This window comes from Nicotiana attenuata, chromosome 11, assembly GCF_001879085.1.
Source record: "Nicotiana attenuata strain UT chromosome 11, NIATTr2, whole genome shotgun sequence".
NCBI classification, from domain to species: Eukaryota; Viridiplantae; Streptophyta; class Magnoliopsida; order Solanales; family Solanaceae; genus Nicotiana; species Nicotiana attenuata.
Genome location: NC_031999.1, coordinates 27,876,558 through 27,900,099, shown reverse-complemented (window position 1 = coordinate 27,900,099; position 23,542 = coordinate 27,876,558). Strand labels below are relative to the sequence as shown.

The following is a 23,542-nucleotide window of genomic DNA, read 5'->3' as shown; positions in this document are numbered from 1 at the left end:
GAGATCCTCCCATCCCGTCATAGGAAGAACTTGTGTCGCCACTTAGTATAACTTTTGTGTCCACTTGGGACATCCCGCAGTAAGTAGCTCACTTTGTTCCTAGTATCGTGGTTGCCCGTGGCATGGTCGTGTATTGCAGTTCGGAGTTAATATAGCAGAAGCATGTCCAGCTCATAACAAATGTTTATTGTCTCTTTACACCTCCACAACATGTGTTAATTGTTCCTTAGTTAGTGAATTCATTGTGCTAGTTTCCCACACTTGTTCGATAACCATGAGAGAACATATCCTTCTATGTGTCATTGTAACACTTTCTTTCTCGACAGGACCCATACTAGGCTCTCCGTCAAGACCAAGCGCACCTTTGGGGGTTATCGTAGCACAACGCCTGATTCTCCTATTTTCTATCTTTCATTTAGCATCTGGGTATTTCTGAAGTCAAAATCCATGGAGAACTCATTATGAATTTCTGCAAACCTTCCATGATTATTTTATACTATCTCGTTCCCACCTCACTTCAAGTTCATCAAGGGTTGATAACATGCCGCAACTGCTGAGATTTAATGATCTCCTTTCGATAATGGATTATCTACACATGTGCTAGACCAACGATCTGCTTATTAGTCTAACTCTCACCTTTTGGTTTTGGTTTGACCAAGGAGCAATACACCTAGTAATGCATTCATATGTCAAAGCCTTTCTCTCAGTCAAGTCTTATAGCATCTCCCAATGTGGCTTGTAATAGCTGGTTGTGTAGAAGTATGTTGTAGTGCTTCCTTGTGCAGTAAAGTTGCTAACCATAATTGGATTTTTGAATTCTGGAGCTATACATCACGTGACTACATACAGAGATCTTCTTTCAAAAATGTAGCTTCTCGTAATCGCTTTATATTACCACCATTCCTAGTGGTTACAATGTAAAGGTTACTTCCATAAGGCTCTCTCACTTTCTTTTCATTTGTCTTACATCATGTGTTGTTTACCCGTAATCTTCAATGCGATATTATCTCAATGTCTCGACTAGTTATCCAACTATATGATCTAATTTAATTAACCTCACTTTTATGTACTCTACAAGCGCCCTGAGAGTGGGCAAATTTCCCCTTTTCTACAGACTTCTAATGTATTCAGCTCTGTTTAAGCTTGTCGATTCCAAGCGGTGCTCTTAGTTCTGCTGCCTTACTATCTATTTTTATCTGGTAACTCTCCTCGTGAATCTAATTTTATGCCTTATGGCGTCAAGGGTCGGGGTATGTCCCATTTGTTAAAATAAAAAGATATTGCTCGCACTCCTTATGAGATGTTCTCCTAAGCAATCATTTGCCTGCTCTACTTGTCCATGTGACTAGATAACCTAGGTTACTTTTCCCCGATAAACGCATTAAGAAGTCTCATTCTTTTAAACTTATCCATGTGGGCACATTGAGGCCTTGTTTTATACCAACTCGTAATGGTTTTAAGTACTTTCTTGCCATTGTTGACGATTTTCTAGGACTACGAGGGCTTGTCTCATGGATTTCAAAAGTAATGATTTTCCTTAAAGTTCAAGCTTAAATTGCCATGATTTCAAACCAAAGTGTGTCCCCTTTTCAAAAGTCTTAAATGGGTCGGATTGGATGGGTTACGTGGCCTTCTCCTCACTCGGCTTCTAGGATCATTGACAACGTCATTGTCATGTGTAGGAAATTTTGCTACCTCTGGCATTCCACCGCCTTAGGAAGGGTTAGATTGTTCGAATTATGATAATCTCATAAGTAGATGACTTCTTTTTCATCCTCATGTACTTGTGGCATAGAGTCCTTGTGTCGCTTATTGTTAGGAGTGAACCCAAATTCCACGTATTTCATTTGCGGCCTCAATCACACCCATGTTGCAAGAGTCTTACCATTTGAGCTCAACTACTTATCTTACGCTCAGGGACACAACTGGTGTATCCTACTTGGTCACTTTTTTAAAAATATCAAGTTCACATACATGGTATCCACCTTATCTAAGAATATTAGTTACCACTATGCTTCATTTATCTGATAGTTTATGTAGTCACTTGGACTAAACCATGTCAGCATCATTAATAGAAATCCTCGTGTCTCTTAGTATGTAACCTTATGAAATATTCTGCTCAGCGCATAAATGGATTCCTGAATAATTCCAGCCCAATCTTGAACTCCGTTGCTCCTTACTGTATTGGATCTATTTGGTATTAAAGGTTCAAACGTGTTAAAGTCACTCTGTGATCACATATATTCGATAGGTAATTATTATGGTCAGTTCAGGATAGCACATCTTAGTGTAATCGTTGAAGGTCATCAAAGGTTTAGTGTGGGTGTTCGCATAGAGATTTAGAATTTAGGAGGGCGAACAGATTATTCCCAATATTTTCCATAAAGATGTTATGTGAGTTGATAATGAAGGTTGCATAAGTGTATATCACATTAGGCCGCACTACAAGTATGAAGTTTCCCCATAGTTGTTCCCCCTATATTTTGTGTTTTCACATGTCTATGTCTAAGAATGTAGTTGAAGATCCTTTGTGTATCATTTCGGTGGAAATTACTGAAGGTGGAGGTAATGGATAGTTGGCCTATGAAGGGTATCTATTAGTCATCCTTGTTAGGTAAGTTTAGGGGTGGAGATTATTTCCGTGAATGTGTTATGGAAAAGCCTATAAGTATAAGAGGCCACATTGAAGGCCGAGAGTATTGTGGAAATAAGGTATTTTCTATTGATTGTATAGCAGTTGGTTTTGATTTGAAAAGTACCTTCTAGGTGTTATGATTTAAAAATGTGCAGTCCATGTCCAGGTATCATCGTGATAATGTAGTGCTTGTAATGCTGAGGTTCATGTTATTGATATATACATTGTGGTGCTTTGTCAAGTTGTGGATGTGTTTTTAGGATGGTTTTGGTGGTTCTCTGGCAGGTGGATAGGCCTAGTTACAAAGGAGACTCTGCCGAAAATTATGAAAAATTTAGGAGATAGTCAAAATTTAGGGACTTGAGGTAGGAGAGAAAAAGAGATATATTAAGTTAAGCGTTTAGGGCGGACTCTACTCCTCATTCGAGGACGAATAATCCTAAGGGGGGGGGGGAGGATGTACGGCCCCAAAAAATTTCACTAAGTATTTTAGGATTTCGTGGTGCCACGTAGGCTAATTATAATATTTTATGTTCTATTAACATGGTGGGCATCAATTGGAATTGGCAAATAAGTGTACAAGTCTTATGGTAAGTAATTTGGGGCCCAAGGAAAGGCCTAAGCCTAAGTCAAATTGGAAAATTTCGTAATAGGCTAAGATTCCAAATGAGTTTGCACAAGCCTACACTTTGAACGAGCATATCTAAATATGTATAAGGTTTTATGTGATGAACAACCTATCATACGAAATGTCTTCGAGTCTAGTTTCCAACACTTCAAACCGTTCATCATTTGGACATTCCTACACAAAGTTTTATGTGGTATTGTGAACAAATGATCAATAGTGTGAAATGCCCCAAACTAAAGGCTATGGAAACATGATGTGAAAATTGTATGATTCTTTATTATTGATAATGTTGTGATCGTTTAAAGCTTTTGAGTTATACTTGTGATTTCCTTATTTTTGTATCAAAGTTCTTTCTAACTAGATGATGTTTAGTTATACATACTAGTGCTATTCGATGGCACTAATGTCCCTTTTGCCGGGGGCGCTACGTCTTTAAATGGATGTAGGTGTTTCTATAGTAGGCAGTGTTGGTCGCAGCTAGTGCCGCATCATCCTTTCAGCTGACTTGGTGAGCCCCACTGCGTTTCGGGGTCCTGTTTCATCTGTTCATCATGTACTTTGTATTTGAGGTATAGCCGGAGCCTTGTTACTGGAATTTCCATATTACATTACTCGTCAGTTGTGTTTAGAGGCTCCGCAGACAGGTTGTGGGTAGTGTCGGGTATTGGAATTAAAGTAGAAATATTGATGCTTGGCAAAGATTTATAAAACTTGTAATATTTTGATAATTATGTTTTAAGCTGCTAATGGAAATGAAATGGAAGTTGTTAATGAAATAATTACTAAGTATGATTAATGGAGTCCATCTCCTATTTATTCATGAAGTAGTTTGGGTAGTATGAAACCTAACAGGCTTGCTCATTCGGGTTTACCCCGGTTGAGCGCCAGTGGTGCTCCTCGATTTTTGGGGCATAACAAATAAGTCCCTCAATAAACCGGCGAACCTTCTCGCGAACCGTAGAGACCAAAGCTGGTGCATGTCTAGCCAAATCAGTGTAACGGACAACATACTCCGAGACGGTCATAGTACCCTGGTGCAAATGCTCAAACTTCGCGCGTCAGGCGTCCCTAAGACTCTGGGGGACATACTCCCTTGTGAACGTATCTGAAAACTGAGCCCAAGTCAGGGAAGCTGCCTCATCCGGACTGTCTAACTCATAAGCACGCCACCACTGATACGCGACTCCTCGAAGCTGGAAAGTAGTGAAGGAAACCCCGCTCGATCCTGATATGCCCATGGTACGGAGGATACAGTAGCACTCCTCAAGAAAACCAAGGGCATCCTCTTAGGCTAGTCCGTTAAAAGTCGGAGGCTGATACTTCTTGAACCCCTCAAGCCTCTTCTGCTCCTCCTCCGAATCTACTGCCCTCTCCTCGGGCTGAGCTGGGGCTACCGACTGTATAGGAATAGCCTCTGGGACCTGATCAATATGCACTCGCTGCTCAGGAGTGCGGGCGGTTGGAGTCTGTGCTCCTCCCCCGGCCTGGGATATAGATGCAGCAAGGGGAAGCAACCCTGCCTGAGCTAGAGTGGTGTGCATAGTCATAAACTGTGCTAAGGTCTCCTGGAGTGCTGGAGTAGTAGTGGCAGACGCATCAGGTGTCTGGACTCTGGCTGGTACTGCTGGTGGTACCTCGGCGGCAGCTCGCGCGAGTGCTCTGGCTGCACCACGAGCGCATCCTCGGCCTCTACCCCGGCCTCGGCCTCTGGCGGCTCCAGTAGGGGGTACGGGTGCCTGATCATCTCGAGTAGCACATGTCCTCACCATCTGTGAGAGAATAGAAGACAGAAGTTTAGAATTGTGTTATCAAAAATCTCGCACGACAAGGAAATCAAACGTAGTGGAATTTTCCTCACAGTTACATAGCCTCTCGTAGATAAGTACAAACGTCTCCGTACCGATCAGCGAGACTCTAATAAATCGACTTGTGATTCATGACTCCTATGAACCTAGAGCTCTGATACCAACTTTTCACGACCCTGGTTCGCCATCCGTGAACCATCGTGACGGCACCTAGTCTCTACGACTAGGTAAGCCTAAAATACGGAAAATAAACCAAATTTGCAGAAGAAAAAAAACAAGTTAAAACAGAGGTAGAGTAAAAAAACAACGTTTAAGAGTGCCACCTGGCATACACAACGTTAAATCTCTCAAAAGCTAATACATGTTCCCAAAACCCGGAAACCCATGAATCAAAAGCTACGAATATAGTAAAAATTCTCTAACTACGAGAAGTATACATCAACAGTAAAGATAGAAGGACTAGTTACTATAAGAGAGAATGGAGAGAGCCTCATCGGTCTGCGGACGCGGCAGATATACCTCGAAGTCTCCGTAGAATCGCCTCGCCTCAAGGATGGTAAGTCTGAGTAGAGGTACCTGGATCTGAACATGAAAAACATGTGCAGGAAGGGCATGAGTACACCACAGCGGTACTCAGTAAGTGCCAAGCCTAACGTCGGTCGGGTAGTGACGAGGAAGGTCAGGACCCTACTGAGGTTAAATAATAATATAAAGTTTGACAGTACAGATAGAGCAGCATAAATAAGTGCAACAGTAAAAATATCACAGTATATAAGATAACTACAACTGATACAGAGGCAAAACAAGCACAAGGATAATAACCGGGAATCTCTCAGTATGCCGAGGATCTCTTAGTATCCTCAATATATACCAGAGATCTCTTGGTATCCCGAGGATCTCTTGGTATCCTCAATATATGCCAGGGATCTCTTGGTATCCCGAGGATCTCTTAGTATCCTCAATATATGTGCTAGGGATCTCTCGGTATCCCGCACCTCAGCTCTATCATGAATACGTATGGGGGTCTCCAAGGATGCCTTCCCGTAGCCCCAAAATAAACGCACAACTATAGCAAAAAGGAATTAATCAATTTAAGCTCAACTTCATACCATGGCAAAACAGATAATTCTAACCTAGCATGCTTCACGTAATACAAATAAGGCAGTTAAGGCAAATAGAGCAATTTAGTCAATTAGACATGCTTCTCTAGACTAACAGCAGGCTAAATTTTCAAATAGTGTAAGCAAGAAAAAGGAGGAACGCAATTTAAGGCTATTTTTAGTGAAAAACCAGATTTCCAACAATTAGCACAAGTACGCACTCGTCACCTCACGTACAAGGCATTTCAATTATCACAATATCAATCCTAAGGGGAAATGTCCCCCACACAAGGTTAGACAAGCCACTTACCTCGAACCGGCTTAATAATCAACCCGAGACCACGTTCTTGCCACGAGTACTCGACTCCAAATGGCCCAAATCTATTCAATTCAATTGCATAATGTAAATAACACTTCAAGTGACTGATTCTACAATGAAATTCTAAGCTAATACGCGAAATTAGGTAAAATGACCAAAATGCCCCTCGGGCCCACATCTCTGAATTAGGTGAAATTTATATTTTCAAAATTCGCACACTCTCACGAGTTCATACATACCAAGAACACTGAAATCAGAGTCCAAATGACCCCTCAAATTCTCATTTAAAGTCTCTTAAATCCCAAGCCCTAATTCTTCAATTTTAGGCCTAGATTCCATGATTTACTAGGTAGATTTCACATTAGAAACGAGTTTTAAGACCAAGAATCTTACCTCCAAGTGATTCCCCTCGAATCCCTCTTCAATCCCCTTCAAAGAGCTCCAAAAACGATTAAAACGGTGGAAATAAACCCCAAAGTCGCGGAACCTCTTTTAACACATTTCTGCCCAGTTGTTTCCGCATCTGCGGCCTTGGGACCGCTTCTGCGGTCACGCATTTGCGGAACAAAGGTCGCATCTGCGAATTATCACTTAAGGACCAATTTCCGCACCTGCGATTTCCCATCCGCATATGCGGTACCACTTCTGCGGTAAACTACCCGCATCTGCGGAACCTGCTGATTCTCCCCAAATCCGCTTCTGCGGTCACTGTGTCACACCTGCATCGCCGCACCTGCGGAACCCAAACCACAGGTGCGGTTATGACAGAACTAGCAGCTGAAGCTGCAACTTTAACTCCAAAATTTCCTCCGTCAACCACCCGAAATCATCCCGAGGCCCCCGGGACCTTAACCAAAGGCACCAACAAGTCTAATACCACTGTCCAAACTTGTACCAATCTCTAAAAAACCTAAAAAACATCGAAACCTCAAATTAACCATGGATTCAAGCCTAAGAACTCCAAATTTCTCAAAATACGCTTTCGATCAAAAAGTCTATCAAACCTCGTCCGAATGGCCTGAAATTTTGCACACACGTCACATTCAACACTACGGAGCTACTCCAACTTACGAAATTCCATTCCGACCCTCGGATCAAAATCTCACTATCGAACCGGAAACTTCAAAAGTTCATCTTTCGGCATTTCAAGCCTAAATTAGCTACAGACCTCCAAAACACAATCCAAACATGCCCCTAAGCCCGAAATCACCCAACGGAGCTAATGGAACCATCAGATTTCCATTCCGAGGTCATCTTCACACTGTTCCAACAATGGTCAAATTTCCAAGACTTAAGCTTTCATTTAGAGGACTAAGTGTCCCAAAACTCTCCGAAATTCAAAATTGAACATCCCGGCAATTCAAAATCGCAGAAATAAACACGGGGAAAGCAGTAAATAGGGGATCGAGGCATAAATTCTAAAAACGACCGGCCGGGTCGTTACTGTGGTCGGCCACTAGCGCCCCGAACCGTCGCCATGAATTTATAAATGCAGGTTCTTTATTTGAATCAAAACTTTACTTCCACCTTCACCAAGCTTTCTAAGTCTTTTCCTCTCTCCATCTCTTCTCTTTCACCACCCGTAGAGTCAATTTCGTTATACCAAAATACCAAATTTCACCTCTTCCCGCTTCCTTCTATCTGGATCAATGGCAAAAACCTCCAAGACCGTCCCACAAAAGGAGAAAGCTTCTTCATCTTCGTCCCGGTCGACCGGTGAAAAAACACCGGTGGAACCGCTCCCTCACGAGTACGTTCCCGGTCCTTGTGTCTTAAAAACCGACTTCAAAGTCGAGAATCCTTCATCGGTCCCTAGCCGATGTGAACATGTGTCGGGATACATCTGCTCGATAAAGGCGGTAAATCTCGAGGCTGTGAAGAGAGATTGTAACTGGGGGGCCGAGGTCGTGGTACATATACCTGCTCCCGAAGAGAGTATTACCACTCACGTGGAGGGGTTTCTAAGTGTCTATACTTACCCCTTCACATTGGGTCCTCTTGACCCAATTATTGTTGACTTTTGCAAGAGGTACCAGGTTACTCTCGGCCAGGTTCATCCCTCATTCTGGCCTATAGTGATCATGCTCCGCTTCTTTTCTAGCAAGGCCAAGGGGTTGGAATTCACTCTCAACCACCTCATACGGTTGTATCGACCTCGACTTTTTCGAGGATTAATCAAGCTCCAACGCCGATCAACGAAGTCCTTTTTTGCGAGCATCGATGAGAACAAGGATTAGGATTTGATGAGCCGGTTAGTGCAGGTAAGACCTGCGACCTCATCCCAGAGGAGAAACTACCATTCCCCGAGAAGTGGAACCCCCATCGTAAGTAACGTATTACCCATTAGTCTTCGAACTTTGTTTTTTGCTTTAAGTAATGCTTTCATATGTTATGCAGCGTTGCCTGGATGCCTCACACGGTCCCCGACCTTGAAGATTGGGTTCGAAAGTTGGCCTCAACTTCCTCCCATACCGAGCATTGCTGGCGTGACTTGGCAAGGGGCAGATGGGAGGCCAAGAATCACAGTAAGATTATCATGTACGCTTTCGATGCCTTTTTCTGAAACGTTTGTTTTTACTTATACTTGACTCCTTTTTATGCAGGCCTCGGGGATATTTCTTAAATCAAGTCGGCCCCGCCTGGGGAAGAGGTGGCTCCCAAATCGGCTAAGGACAAGAAAAGGAGAAGGGCCTTACCTCCTGATACCCTGAAGCCTAAGAAGAGTAAGGCTCGTAAGTCGAAGGACGACTCTGCCGCTCTATCCGCCGACGTAGTCCAAAAGCTACAAGATGAAGAGGAGGAGGGGGAAGATGCTGGTTGTGAGCTGGTCCCTCGAAAGAGGGGAAGCGTCAATGCTTCAAAAGTAGTTGGGCCCGTGATGGTCGAGGAGACTCACCCTCGGACCAAGGAGATCTCGGAAGGTGCTCCGAGCAAAATCCCCGAGTCATCCGGGGACGAAGATATTTCCTGCCGTGATGAACAACCGGCGGAGGTCGGGAAGACGAAGATCATGGCTGAAAAGTCCATAGTCGTGTGACCTGGCCGATGCTGAGGCTGCTCAAACGCAGCTAAGGGAGGCTTCTAACTGAGAGCGATGGATTAATGACTTGGAAAAGTGCCAATACCGAAGGGAGACCCTCGAGGAAATCCATGCTAGAGGTTTTCACCTATCCAAAGAGATAGCTCAAGCTAAGGCGCTTGAAGTCGATGCCAGGTTGCTTGTCTCCTCCGATGATGACGAAGATGATGAAGGCAGCCAATGGGGGTCTAATAATGATGAGGGGCCCGAAGGAGAAGCTACCACTGAGGGAGAAACCAGCCCCGGGCATAGTTAGGATTTTATTTTTCCTTATATTTCTTGTGAGACCCCCGTCGGTCTTTTTGTACATATTTTTGCCCATATATATAATTAAATTTTCCCTTTTGAATACGTTTTTTTCCTTGTAAAACTTTAGCACAATCTTATGCTTTGAACAGTGCGCTCGAGATTTTAGTTTTGGGTGGCTTCCTCAAAGTCACCACAGTCGAGTTAGAATAAAGTTCGAACTTCAAGCATAGGCCCTTTAGGGTTTGTGTCGAATAATGATGAGTCCTTGAGCCACAGTCAAGTCAGTTCTTATTTGGGCTCGGAATAGTCGAACCCTTAGGTTCGGATGGAACAAGAACAAGATCTCGAACTCTAAGTGTATTGGCCCTTAGGCTCTTTAGATTGGGCCAATATGGCTTCTAAAAGATGGCTATTATTCCCCTCTTTCGGCTTAAAATACTTAGTAAAAATATCTTTATGCCTTAGCATGTATTTTTTACCCATTGAGTTTTTTGAGGGTTCGATGTCGATTGAAACCCCTCTACTTTTTGTGCCTTAGCATGTGTGTGTTAAGATAATTTGATACCTCTTAAGGTTTCTCGAGGGATGATTTTACCGAAGCCCTTTTGATTATTTGCCGAGGGTAGCCTTTTTTAACCGATTTTTCAAAGAATTTGAAGGCCTAATTTTATTGCGGGATTCGGACGTCTCCGAGCCGCATTAATTTGGCCGTAGCCTTTGGGCATGCCTTTTGGGCTTATTCCCCAATAACACTTCAAACTTGTTCGAAGTGTTAGTCCCCGAGAATGATGGCTTTAGCCTATAGATCTAGGGGTGCTTCTTTGAGGTCTTATGAATTCAAGTTTAGATAACTCGAATATGTCGATCGTCGATGACAGTCCCCGAGTGTTCGAGGCATATTTGCGCTTGGCCCTTAAGCCATTTCTCACAAAATAATAAGTATGGAGCTCGTATCGTAGAAAATTTTCTTTGAGACACAAGATGTTTGATAAAGAGAGAATTCTTCTTGGAATAATTTATACATGAGTAAATGTTTTGCCATCGGGGCTCGACTAATCTATATGGACATGGTTCATTCGACCGTTTGGCCCATTACAAAGTTTCCCTATCGAGACCCTTTGACAGGAAGTACTTTCCTCGAAAATATAACATTCGAGGGCGATGCCCCCCGGTATTCGAGGTTGATTGCAAAGAAGCCTTGGATACTGTTGGATTTTCCTCATGTAGCACATAATTTTTGCCTCGTTAAAAACCTCGCCGGAAAAACCCATTGGAGATAAAAGCTGATTTAAGGGAAAAAGAGTGCAAACGTGCTTTAAAACCTAAGGTCCCCGTGTTGAAGAGTTTCTCGATGTCTTCGATCGAACACCTGCAATAAGTTAGTACCAAATACAAATGAAAAGGGGGAAAGTCATACATTAGCAATAATACCGTTTGAGGAGTGATATATTCCAATTTTTTGGCAATTGTTCGCCCTCCATTGTGCCATGTTTGTAAGATCCCTTTCCGATGACACCGAGGACCCGATATGGTCCTTCCCAATTTGGGCCTAGTTTCTTTCGTTCGGGTCTTGAGTATTGAGGGTGACTTTCCTCAGAACTTAGTCCCCGATTCTGAAATGGAAAAGGTTGGTTCTTCTATTATAATATCTCTCGATTCTTTGCTTTTGTGCAGCCATCCGAACGAGTGTAGCTTCTCATTTTTCATCCAATAGTTTGAGGCTAGTATTCATACCCTCGTAATTTGATTCTTCAATTGCATGTCAAAATCTGGCGTTAGGTTCCCCGACTTCGATCACAATCAAGGCCTCAGAGCCATACACTAAGGAGAACGGGGTTTCCCCCGTACTGAACTTTGATGTTGTTCGATATGCCCAAAGGACTTCGGGTAAAATTTCTCTCCACTTCCCCTTAGCGTCATTCAATCTTTTCTTTAGGTTTTGAATGATTGTCTTGTTCGTCGATTCCGCCTGCCTGTTCCCACTAGGATGATACGGCGTTGATAATATCCATTTTATTTTGTGGTCTTAGAGGAATTTTGTTACTTTGCTGCCGATAAATTATTTTTCATTGTCACACACTATTTCGACAGGTATCCCAAATCAACATACGATGTGATCTCAGATGAAGTCTATAACCTCTTTCTCTCTCACTTTCTCGAACGCCTGTGCTTCAACCCATTTAGAGAAATAGTCACTCATAAATTAAATGAACTTTGCTTTACTTGGTGCCGATGGCACAGGGCCAACGATATCCACCCCCCATTTCATGAATGGCCATGGCATAGGACTGAATGAAGTTGTTCTCCGGGCTGATAGATCATCGCTGCAATCCTTTGACATTTATCACATTTTCTAACAAACTCCTTAGTGTCTTTTTCCATGCTATCCCAGTAGTATCCTGCTCTAACGATTTTGTGAATCAGTGATTTGGCGCCGGAATGGTTCCCATAAGTGCCTTCATGGACCTCTCGTAAAACATAATCAGTGTCTCCTTGTCCTAAATATACTGCCAATGGTTCATCGAATGTCCTTCTGTATAGTGTTCCATCTTCATCCAATGTGAATCAAGCAGCTTTAGTTCATAGGGCCCTCGACTCTTTAGGGTCTGATGGGAGCTTTCTGTTCTTCAAGTATTCAATATATTTATTCCTCCAATCCCAGGTTAAGCTTGTAGAGTTTATCTCGGCATGACCTTCCTCGGTCACAGATCTCGAGAGTTGAGCGACAATCCCCGAGCTAATCTCATCTTCCTCGACCGATGACCCCATATTTGCAAGTGCATCGGCCTTACTGTTTTGTTCTCGAGGTACATGCTGTAAAGTCCATTCCTTGAAATGGTGCAAAGTTACTTGCAGCTTGTCCAAATACCTTTGCATTCTATCCTCTCAAATTTCGAAGGTTTTGTTTACTTGGTTCACCACCAGTAAAGAGTCACACTTGGCTTCAATGACTTTTGCTCCCAAACTTTTAGCTAGCTCGAGACCTGCAATAATGGCCTCGTACTCGGCCTCATTGTTAGTCAACCTAGAAGTTTTGATAGACTGCCTAATAGTGCTACCCGTGGGCGGCTTCAAAATGATTCCTAGCTCGGACCCCTTCACATTCGAAGCACCGTCTGTAAAAAGGGTCCATACCCCGGATGATGTGCCCGATTTTAACAAGAGTTCCTTTTCAAATTCGGGTACGAGGGTCGGCCTGAAATAGTTCTTCTTTTTTAGTAAAGAGAAAAATTTGTGGCTTTGATCCGACGACCTCGAGATGAATCGGCCTAAAGCAACTATCCGCCCAGTCAGCTTCTGCATGGCTTTTACACTGTCCACAACGGTGATGTCTTCGATGGCCTTGATTTTATCAAGGTTGATCTCGATCCCCCGATTCAACACCATGAAGCCCAGGAATTTGCCCGAACCAACCCCGAAAGCACATTTCTCGGGGTTGAGCTTCATGTTATATTTCCTCAAAATCTCGAACGTTTCCTGCAAATGAGCCAAATGGTCCTCTACGCAGGGACTTAACTAGCATGTGATCGATATAAACTTCCATTGACTTGCCTATTTGTCCTTCAAACATTTTATTTTCTAGGTGTTGGTAGGTAGCTCCTGCATTTTTTAGCCCAAAGGGCATTACATTATAACAATATGTTCCATACTTGGTGATAAATGAAGCCTTTTCCTGGTCTTCCGGGTTCATTTGAATTTGGTTGTACCCGGAATATGCATCGAGAAAGGTAAGGATCTCGTGGCCAGCTGTGGCGTCGATCATGCGATCGATTTTAGGTAGTGGAAAAGAATCTTTGGGGAATGCCTTGTTTAAATCTTAATAATCTACACACATCCTAAGTTTGTTCCCTTTTTTAGGGACTACGACTACATTGGCTAACCATTCGAGATATTTCACCTCCCGAATGGACCCTATTTTGAGAAGTTTAGTTACCTCGTCCTTTATGAATTCGTGCTTTACCTCGGACCGGGGTCTTCACTTTAGCTTCATCGATTTGAACCTAGGGTCAAGGCTTAGCCGATGCATCGTCATCTCCGGTGGGATACCTATTATATCTAAATGGGACCAAGCAAAACAATCTATGTTATCAATAAGAAATTGAATAAGCTTTTTCCTGAGTTCGGGGGTTAATCTCGTTCCCAGGTATACCTTTCGCTCGAGTAGGTACTCGATCAATATAACCTGTTCCAGCTCCTCGACCATTGATTTGGTGGCGTCAGAATCTTCGGGAATAATAAAAGTTCGAGGGGTTAGAAAACCCTCCTCTTCTTTTTCTATCTCATGTTTCCCCGATTCGATCGAGGCTGCTGGCTGTGATTGCTATTTGGCTTCCTGTTTGCCTTTGATGCTCGACTTTTTTGAGGTTGATAGCATCGATATCGGTGTTACCTCATCAACCGCAAACATTTCCTTTGCAGTATGTGTCTCCCCGTATATTGTCTTTACACCGTTTGACGTCGGGAATTTCATCATTTGGTGGAGAGTCGAAGGGACTGCCCTCATCTTGTGGATCTAAGCCTTCCGAGTAGGGCATTTCACCTCATGTCGCCCTCGATCATGTGGAAATTGGTATCCTGAATGGTTCCAGCCATGTTCACCGGTAGAATAATCTCCCCTTTATTTGTTTCACTGGCCATATTGATGCCGTTTAAGACCCGAGCTGTGGGCACGATTTGATCTTGTACGCCAAGCTGCTCCACGACCCTGCAATTGGATGATATTCGCCGAGCTACCTGGATCAACTAAAACACGCTTAACTTGAACTTTATTTAATAAGATAGAAATTACCAAAGCATCGTTGTGAGGCTGAGAAATGCCTTGTGCTTCTTCGTCGTTGAATGATAAGGAGCCTTCAGGAACATAATCTCGGGTTCGTTTTTCCCTAGTGATTGACACTTTAGAGCGTTTAAATATGGGTCCCTGTGAAATTTCTACCCCACCGATGATCATATGAATGACATGTTGGAGTTCCTCTTGTTCATTTTTCCTGTTGGCGTCCCTTTCTCTGAAATGATTCTTAGGTCGATCGCTGAGGAACTCTCGAAGGTGGCCCTCATTGGATATACGGGCTACCTCCTCCCTTAGTTGCCTGCAATCCTCGGTCCTATGACCATGCGTTCCATGATACTTGCACATCAAATTTGGGTTTTTTTGGGAAGGATCGGTCTGTATGGGTCTGGGCCACCTAGTATCTTTGATCCTTCCGATTGCCAATACAATGCCCGGTGCGTCGATGCTAAAGTTATATTTCGATAACCGAGGTGCCTCTGTGGGATCGGGTGCTTATCAAAACCATTTTTTCTCATAAGTCCTCGTGAATTCTGTCCTCGATCACTTCTTCAATCATTCCGGGCAGAATCGCGTCCTGAACCATCGTTCCTTCGATCTGCGGTATATGGTTGATATCGTTCTCTGTTCGACCTTGGCTCCCTGTCGACGTCCCTCTAGGTTTTAACTGCCCACCTGTTTGGATGTACTGAACCGGAAGGGGCTCCTAATTGGTCGTCCTCGACCCTGATCTTCGATTGATATCAATTGTGCACATCTGCCCAAGTTACAGCTGGATACTCGATCAAATTTTGTTTCAACTGACGTGATGCTATCGAACTCCGCTCGTTCAACCCTTGGGTGAAAGCTTGAACAGATCTTGAACGGCCCAATCATCTATGGCCGGTGGTAACTCCATGTATTCCATTTGAAATTGGGATACAAACTCCCTCAACATTTCGTTATCCCTTTGTCTTATCATGAAAAGGTTTGGTTTTCTTGTTGCGACCTTTATGGCCCCGGCGTGTGCCTTTACGAAAGAATCTGCTAACATGGCAAATGAGTCGATGGAATTTGGTGGCAGGTTGTGATACCAAATCATTGCTCCCTTCGAAAGGGTTTCTCCAATCTTTTTCAACAGCACATATTCGATTTCATCATCTTCTATGTCATTTCCCTTTATTCCGCACGTGTACGAAGTGATGTGTTCATTAGGATCGGTGGTCCCGTTGTACTTAGGTATGTAAGGCATACGGAACTTCTTAGGAATGGGCTTCGGAGCCGCACTTTGAGGAAAAGGCTTCCGCACGAACTTTTTCGAATCCAAACCCTTTAGGATCGGGGGTGCCTCGGTATCTAATCAACTCGGGAGTTGTATGTTTGCACTTTTTTTATCATTAGCTTCGATTTTCTTCTCTCCTGACTCAATTCTTTTGGCGAGCTCCTCGAGCATTTTCATTACTGCAGGATAGGTCCCCGATCCGTTACCATTCGACCTCTCTGGCATTGGCTCGGTACGGCGAGTGATTTCCGGCTCAACCCCACTCGGAGTTCTATGTTGATTGTGAAGCTGAGCGACTGCGGCTTGCTGAGCCTGTAGCATCTCGAATATCACCTGGAGACTAACTCCTCCATCTTCTCTGCCCTGTATACCTTGGCCGCCAGATCGGCCTTCCCTACGTACACTCCCTTCGAGGTCCGCGCGCAGGTCAGTATTTAAAGCAAAATGCGAACTGACGTCGACTGAATCGACAGCTGGTGCTTCCCTGAGATAAACCGGTGGCATCTCGGCTCCTAGAGCAATTATATTGTCGTTCTCCCCATGAAACCCGAGACCATTATCATAATGTGCGGGTGCATTTTGTGAGTTTGACATGTTTTATCCTGAAAGCAAAAATACTTGACAAGAACAAGCGTGAAATAATATGTGTTATCAGAATCAGCACCGAACAATCATTATTATCCTTAGCCCCACGGTGGGCACCAAACTCTTTACCCTAAAATTTGAGTAACAATTAAACTTATATTGTGGTTTTAAGGATATGTGATTCAATCCAATACCAATTGATAAACAAGGAATTAAATAGATAAATTAGAGAATAAAATAAATCAAACCAGTATGCTAGCCAAATTTCGACCTCGACTTGTGGTAGTCTCGAGGTGTGATAATAAGAATAGCAAATGATAAAGCAACTCTGATGAATAGTAAATCGAAATAGCAAGAAAGTAATAAGTGTATATATTCTTATCAGTGAACAATGATGTTTACAAATGAATGGGATCCCTCTTTAAATAATAGAGGAGTACTAAACAAGGTACATTTCTATTTATAGTAGAAAATCATATTTGATAACTGATTAACCGCCGAAGATCAATCCATTCCGAAATTCACGCCACGTTCTTCGATCCGTTGCAGATATCTCTCGCCCTTTCCGTTACTGAACTATACCGGCATCATTTCGAAGTATGCCCTCTTCTGACCTCGGTTAGTGATGTCGACCTTGATCTTGGAAAGAAACTCCGATCCCGGACTCGACGTCCTGGCCTTTTGACGTGGTATCTTTTTTTTGATCAAAGGATGAAATCGGGTAGCCCCGATTTCCACCGTATACGATTAGGTTTTTTAATTTCCTGTATCATGGAACTATTTATAATATTTTCCTCAAAATACTTGGTTTTACTCAACACTTTTTTATAAAATACTGCTGCAGCTTGTTATCAATTTCAGCACTTGTATCCAAACACGTAACTGCTTATTTATTAAATCAGTTTCAGTATTTAGAAGTGCTTTTCAGCACCTAATGTTTATCAGCTACTTCAAATTAGCTAATCCAAACTGGCTCAAATTTATACCAACAACCAAAGACATTATCAATGTTATCTCACACCTTATCTCTCGTTATTCCACCTTATCTCACGTCCCAAACGACCCCTTAACGATATATATTTAGAGCAATATAAGGAATGTTCAACCATAACACCGAAGATAATATTTTCAAAATTTTAATAATAAAGAAATATCAGGGAGGTTAAAAAATTATCTTGTATTTTGGGTAGCCAAAAGTTACCATATATACTTGGGAATTCTTGTAACCAAAGTATACAAGTTATTATCAAACAATTAATTTTTAAGTCCAATCCAAAAATATAATTAATTAACAAATAGCAAAGAAAAAAAAAATAGGGTTTCAAGATCCAATTCTGTATATAATACAGCTACTAATAACTAAGACGTGCAGAAACAAAAACATGGAAAAGATGGAGAAACAGAAAGAAGAAAAGAAGGATTTCTGTGCACAAGTTACTGCTAAGCTTCTGCTGAAGGAGATCCAAAAGGGTAGCGATGCTCAGAATATTGTGCTGTCTCCATTCTCTTACACCACTGTACTGAATATGACGGCGGCTGGAGCAAAGGGACCTACTTTAAAACAAATGCTTGAATATCTTGCAGTTGAGAATATCGACGATCTGAATACCAAATTCTTAGGAATGGCGGCTATAGCGACGAGCAATAAGAAGAAGAGGGATGGGGGTCCTGATCTGTGCTTCCTTAGTGCACTTTGGGTTGATGAAAAGCTTCGTCTCAAAAAGTCTTATCAAGAACTAGTCAAGAATGTCTACAAGACAACCGCAAAAAATGTCGATTTAAACGAAAGATACTCCTTTTTCATGTTTTGTAAATTAACAGTATTTTCTTGTTTCAGAAAGATTTATGCCTTTGTCAAGATTTACGTCATAGCGTGATTAGGGTCAATCAGTTTACAATTAATTATATCTCGGAAGTAGAGATTGAGCAAATACGGCCGGCATGTTAATTGGAGTATGTAATATGCATATCATGGTTACTTACGTTAAGAATTCGCCTTCGGTCTTCCTGTATTTCTCAAAATTAATTGTTAGATTCAGTCTTTCTTAGGTTTTTCATTCAATTTTTGTTTTTATATGACGATAGAAATTGAGATATTTTTAATATTTTTCTATTACAATTTTGAGATGAGATCAAATAAAGCACCATGGTATGTGCGTGTAAGCGAGAGAATAAATAAGGTGACTTGGTACTTCTTTTTTATCATGAAATCTATTTATCTTTTCTCTTTTTTTTTTTTTTTTTTTGGAGATGGCCAAATATACTCATGCACTATTAGAAAAGGTCTAAGTTACCTTTCGTTATACTTTGAATTCAAATATACCCATGTTGTTATACTATTTATTCAAATATACCATTTTTCCATTATGTTTGAGTGACACTGAAATTTGATGAGGTGGATGTCACATGGCTTGCTACCTCAACGTCCCTAACCCATTTTACCCATACCTTTTATTTCTTTTCGCCACAAAAATTTCCTTCCCCTCCACCACTATTGCCACCATTACCGCTATCATGTATTGTATTTCAAATTATAGTCTTTTATTTATGGATTAGGGGCGCTGAGGTGGCATGCCATGTGGCATACACCTCATCAAATGCCAGTGTGGGATGTTCACCTTAGACAAACTTAACAGAGAGTATATTTGAACCAATAGTATTATTACGACAGGGGTATATTTAGACCTAACATATAACGAAATGTATATTTAAATTTTTTTCTCATAGTACAAGGATACATTTGGCCCTTGACCAATGCATAAAGACCCCATTCAACTTGTCCTGGAAAGTCATTTACACACCTAAACTTTACGGGTATCCTAACACCCCACTATTGTTTGAAGAACTGTATTTATTTACTCCCTCCTAAAGCCTGGCCCAGCTATATTAATTTGAGTGGGAAACACGGGCTTCATAAACAGCCCAAAGAACTCCAGTACTAACATAAATGGCATATCTCCTCATATTATCCCAAAATTCCTCCATTAATGGACCTTCTGGACCCAAAGCCAATGCCTTATTTTGATCATCAAAACCCATTAAAAACAACATTACCCCAACAGATACAGCTCCCAATACCAAAAGTTTTGAATTTTTCTCATTTAAACTAGCTTCAGACTAAGAAATTTCAGTTCTTGAAAATTTCTTGGATTTGTGCAAAATTTGTTGAGCTATTGGTTTAATTACGTTTCTTTTTTCTGCAGCTAGTTGGTGAATTTCTTTCTTCCCATATGGCGAATTTTGAGGTTTATTAAGGGGTGAATTGTGCTTGAGTTGGATGAGTAATGGCAGATTAGAGCGTTGGAAATGGAGTTGAAGTCTCATTTTTTCTTTTTGTGAGATAGAGCAATGAATGGTTGAAGAAGAAATTAGGGCTCTTCAATTGGGTTTGATAAAAAATTGGGGAAGAATGGATTTTACTGATGGTTGGGGGTTATATTGAAGTTAAAAAATTAATTTTTTCTTTTTTTGGGTGTTTTTAACGATTAAAATAGAGCAAAGACGCGCTCAATTGCGTTGTCAAACACGCGCTACTGGCCAGGCCTTAGGAGGAAGTAAATAAATATAGTTCTTCAAACAATAGTGGGGTGTTAGGAGACCCGTAAAGTTTAGGTGTGTAAATGACTTTTCAGGACAACTTGAATGGGGTCTTTATGCATTTTCTCTTTTTTTTTTTCTCTTATTTTTTCCCTCTTCAGTTATCCATGCTTCTCATTCTTTAAAAGACATGTCCACTACAATTAGTAGTTAAAAGGCACGTGCATTGCAACTTATTTTTTTCATTCCCATTCTTATTTGATACTCATTCAATTATAATTTGTCACTAGACGTTACTCTTTATATTCCTATTAGCCAATGTAAGTTATAATTGTAGCAGAATAGTTACTATAAAGATGCCTTATTTTGGATTTTAGGAATGATTGTACTAAATTGACATTGGATTTTGATTATTTTTTTTCCCTTGTTTGCAAAAAAATAAAAATAAAATGAATGATTACATACATGCTCAAAATAAATGACAGCCTGAAAAAATTAATTATTTTCCTCATCTCAAAACAATTAATATGATTTGAGTGCACATATGCAAACAGTCGGAAGAGAAAAGGAACCTTATATAAAAAAGTTCTCAAGCCCGAGCATATCAAAGAAGATGCAACGCTCTTACTTGGAAACGCCTTATATTTTAAAGGTACGTGAAAGACAATTTTATTCAAAGTCTCACTCAAGACAAAGATTTTTACCTACTCAATGGCGACAAGGTTTTAGTTCCCTTCATGACTGGTTGTGACAATTATTATATGGATCATTTGAAAGTTATCAAGCAGTGAAAATTCCTTATGAAAAAGGGAAGAATGACAAAAAAATGTTCTCAATGTACTTCTTCCTTCCTAATGCAAAGGATGGATTGCCAAGTTTATTGAAGAAAGTGAACTCTGTTCCAAACTTCTTTAAACAAGATTTTCATCTATGGAACGAAAACCTTGCTGCATTTTACATTCCAAAGTTCAAATTCTCATTCACCACAGAAGAAGGGTTAAACACAATGCAGGAAATGGGATTGACACTACCTTTCGAGAAGAATTGCAGGGACCTAACAGAGATTGTGGAAAATGGAGGGCCTTTATATGTGTCCATGATAATACAGAAAGCATTTGTAGAAATTGATGAGGAAGGTACTGAGGCAGCGCTGTTACTTTTGAGTCAGAAGATGAGTTTGGATGTTGTTTGTGTCAAAGTCCTCCAAAAAAATTCGTAGCTGATCATCCGTTCTTGTTCATGATTAGAGAAGAGACTACAAGGTCGGTACTTTTCACTGGAGCTGTGGTAAATCCCCTGTTAAGTGGACCTGATGAATAGTACAACCATGCACTGATTTTACCAAAAGGATTTCACTTTTATTACCCTGTCAAATGTTTAGGAGTTAAACTATATATAATAATCTTGAGAGGTTTGTTTTACTTTATTTTTGTCAAATCTTTTTTGGCTGAATGCCTAAACACTGTCATAGGTGGCTTTCCAGCCATGCCTCATGACCCCTTGGACGCGCCCCATGGCGTCCTGGCAAGCCTCCCAACGCCTAGCGCCATGGACGGCCTTGTGGTCTTAACCGCGCCAAGTGACAAGGTGCACGTGCCTATGTCGTCCCACCGATAGCCCTCACCAGCGCCAAGCCGCACGCGCAGACAACACCGCGCGCGCAGACTCTGATGCTAATGACAAGGTTGCTGCCAACGGACCTGCTTCTGCTTTGTAGGAATCTAAGTCATTTCTATTGAAAACATAGAATAGTTTTACCTCATGTATTTCCATTATGTCTCTCTAGCTTAGTTATGTCAAGTCCTGTAACTTTGTTTTTTTTTTTTTTAAAGTACTATTAGGGAGGATCTAGCAATAAAACTTTCTAGCAACCAAACAATTCTCTGTACTGGTGTGTCTCTCCCCCTCGACATTGTGTTGCTTTTCTATAATAACTTTAATTAATGCAATCAAGCTTTCTTTCATTCTCAATTCTCTTTTCTGTTCTCTCAATTGCTCTTGGCATTGATTTTCCCGTACGGCACTGACAATTTCGTCTAGCGTATGGAGGGGACCCTAGTTGGCGGATAGTAACTATACGGACATCGGTTGCTTAGCCTTATGTCGCTCTTCCAAGGAATCTCAGGAATGCGCCGCGTAACAGTTGGCATCAGAGCCTAGGCTCGACATCGAACCAGGGAACACATTTCCATTACCACTATTTCTGACCATGGTGAATCATGGGGACCGCATTGCGTCCCTTGAAAAGACGGTTGACGTATTACGACCCATTGTAAATGCAGTGCATGATCTAAGAACTAACCTAGTACAAAGGTTGGATGACCTAGACCGTAGGATGCAGTAGGCCGAAGATGACATTGTGAACATCAGTCGCGACTCTGAGGCTAAAAAATGACAGCCACAGAGGCAGTCGAAATTTTTGGCAAACTCGAGGGCCTCCAACAGGAGCATACTGAGGATTTAGCTTATAGGGCACAAGAGGCAGATAGGGTGACTGCCATGCAGCAAACCATAGACAGCTTCACAGGCCAGCTCAATGTTATCAATGTTCCACTATAAGGCGTACTTTGGGAAGGCGGAAACCAGATCGGGGATGCTCATGTGAACCTCGCCCCTATGCCATAAAAGCTAAAGATTCCTGAGCCAAAACCATACAATGGGGCTCGGAATGCCAAAGAAGTGGAGAGCTTCATCTTCGATATCGAACAGTACTTCGATGTCGAGGGGGAGTTAGAAGAAGAAAAAAAGGTAGCAACTATTGCCATGTATCTTTAGGGTGATGCTAAACTCTGGTGGCGGGTAAAATACGAAGCCATCAGGGCCGGTGCTCCCGAGACATGGGCAGAACTGAAGGCAGCCATACGGCTACAGTTCCTCCCCGAAAATGTTAAGTACAATGCACGGAGAAAGCTACGGGAGCTCCGCCAGACCAAATTAGCTTGGGATTACGTGCGATAATTCTCTGCGCTCAAGCCAAACATACGGGATATAGGGGATAAAGACAAACTCTTCACATTACCGGAAGGTTTGAAACCTTATGCCCGTATGGAGCTGCAAAGACAGAGGGTAGACACTTTACCCAAGGCGATCCAAGCAATAGAATGCCTTGGGGACTATCAACTGGGAGCTCGGAAGGATAGGCCTTAGCCGCCTATCCGAGGGGGATGCAAAGGGATCAATCCTGGAGATGGTAGCCCTAGCAGAAGTGGAGGAGATCAGAATGCAACCAAATCTCAGGCTCCTTCCTCAAACAGCAATAGTGTTGCATCTAACAACAACGATTGGGGGAGGAAGCCCCTTTCATAATGTCGTCATTGCGGCAGGACACGTTGGAATAATGAATGCTCACATGCATAAATGAAGCCCATAAATCTTTTGATAATGGGACGGATGACGACACATATGATGCTGACCAGAAAGAACCAATAGGTTCATTCAACGTAACTGTTTGTTCTATTTCTGTGACCATAGCGGGAACCAGTGGTGGTATCCGTAAGAAGAAGGACCCCTACCCGACCACAAAGAAAGGGAAAAAGAAGGCGGATAAGGGGCCTC

At 41.9% G+C, this 23,542-nt stretch overlaps 1 pseudogene; it reads left to right on the top strand.

Annotated features, from left to right (window-relative positions):
* Positions 17,833-21,834, top strand: LOC109234779 (annotated as a pseudogene).